This window comes from Etheostoma cragini, chromosome 16 (assembly GCF_013103735.1).
Source record: "Etheostoma cragini isolate CJK2018 chromosome 16, CSU_Ecrag_1.0, whole genome shotgun sequence".
In the NCBI taxonomy this organism is placed as follows: domain Eukaryota; kingdom Metazoa; phylum Chordata; class Actinopteri; order Perciformes; family Percidae; genus Etheostoma; species Etheostoma cragini.
Genome location: NC_048422.1, coordinates 23,775,953 through 23,778,225, shown reverse-complemented (window position 1 = coordinate 23,778,225; position 2,273 = coordinate 23,775,953).

The following is a 2,273-nucleotide window of genomic DNA, read 5'->3' as shown; positions in this document are numbered from 1 at the left end:
CAGCAGACGTCGCCCGATACGATATCATCGCGATACTTTCGCCACAATACGATATTATTGCGATTTGAAACATATTGCAATATTCTGCGACATATTGCAATTTATAACCTTTTTTTCCAACTTCAAATTTTTTCCCGATTTCAAATGCCGTCCCCAAAATTTGAAACTTTGTCAACATCTGTTTAGTCTAAAAAGAAACATTTCTTATCATATCACACACACAATGGGTCACATGAAGCGTTTTAAATTTTAAAAAGCTTATCATGTGGGTGGAGAGAGCAGCAACTCAACTACCCGAGCCTTAGGGTCCTTGAACGCAGCATCCCTGTCATTACAGGCGCGCACAAGAGGCCCAATCATATAGCCAAATTAAATTAAATGAACATTACACAACCACAGAACCTCTTGTGTGATTTTGGGGGTTTTGTTCTGTTAGATTGGGCCATTTTTGGTAGGCTTATGTTAATTTAATTTAATTTGGCCACATGATCGGCCCTCTTGTGCGCGCCTGTGTTATCATGCGCTCACCTGTTGACATTTCCGAATCAATTCCTACAGTTCCTAAAATAAACCTTTTCGTCATAGGGCATGGTCGTGGCGGGGCGGCCATTTTGTGCGTTTCCCCATCTGAACAGGAAGTGGGGGTAACTCAAGTGTACATTGTCCAGTTGGCTGGAAACTTTTCATGATTCATAAGCCTCTAACCCCGAGGACATGTACTCGCCAAAATTGACTCAAAGTCAAATCTATCCATGCGTTACTTTAATGAACCACTCAGAGATTTCATCCAATTAACTTCATATTCAATCTGTGTCGTCCAAAGACCTCAATGATGACAGGCTATCAAAGGGAAAACGTTTAGTCAAATGGTTTGGGCGTGGCGGCCATTTTGAGCGTTTATCAAAATGGGGGTCCAAAAGGCAAAGCGGGATTTCCACACATACAATCGTACATGAAGTCATTACTATTAAAAAAATGAGATTTGAACTGTGTCGGGCTCAGGTCTCTATGCTCTGTGGCCTGATCCGCACTCTAGTACGAATGGTTGATGAGAACTAGGGGTCTGGGACCTTTTTGGTCCCTCTTTGGCCCCCCTATGGTCCCTCTTTAGTCCCTTTTTGGTCCAATTCAGCTGCTGATTGAATAGCATTCATGTGCAGTGCGACGTATCAGATTTTCCATTACTTTGGCGTGCGGACGTGCCAGACAGGCCGCGATCTAGTGACCTCAGGACCTTTAAGTCATTGTGCGTCGGGCTCGGGTTTACAGCCAGGGGAGCAGAGCGTCACCTTTGGAGGGTCACCTTTGGATTGGGACGTTTAAATGGACGTCAGTTGTCTGGAATGCATCGAATGTTGAAGCCTGAAATCAATGAAGACGATCGGGACCACGTGCCAGTTTCTAAACTGACGGCACTCTAAGAAATAAATCCTTAAAATGACAGGAAGAGTACCGGCAACTTATTACCCGGACTTTCTACTGTAATTAAAAAACTGAATTTTTCAGTTAAATAACTGTGTCAGCGGTTAAAAAAATGTATAAATAACTGTAAATGTACAGAAACAGACCTGTGGATCACGTACTATCTGTTCATATTTACAGTCATACAGCTGTAAATGTACAGATATTTCTTAGAGTGAGGATGTTGACTGCAGTGGGAAATGTGTGTACAGCTGTCACGCAGGCCTATATGTTCGAGGGATGTACAGAGGCATTGGGAACAGGTTGTTAAAGGACAGAAATGTAGAAAGGTTAACAGGTTAAGATTTTAATGGCGATGCAGTGTGAAGTCCTTTGGCGTAATCTAACATAGATTTCACTTTAGACTTCACACGGTCTGTTCATTTGAAGAGATTCTTTTCTATTTTATTATTTAAGATAAAGTACAGTTTCCCGTAGGTGCGAGAGTAGGTGTGCAGGTATCCCCCCCCCCCCCCTTCCTGCCCTCTCTCGCCCACAACATTCAGATACAATTCATATAATTTAGCCTCTTATAATGTCTCATTCAGCGTGTATTCGTGTTATTATGCAGGCTCCAGGTATGGTCTATAAATAGAAACAGAGAAAGTCATCCCATTAACAAAGGCCTGGGCCAGTATATCATCCGATGGACGCGGAGCAATCCGAGACTAATCCCGCCGCTGAGGGAGTTTATTCCGGATAAATGATGTCTCGTTTCAGGGTCACTCGCAGTGATTTCCAATAACTGATATATCAGCCGAGGACGGGAGTAATCGCTGTGTGTGTGAGGGGGTGAGGGGGGGGGGGGGGGG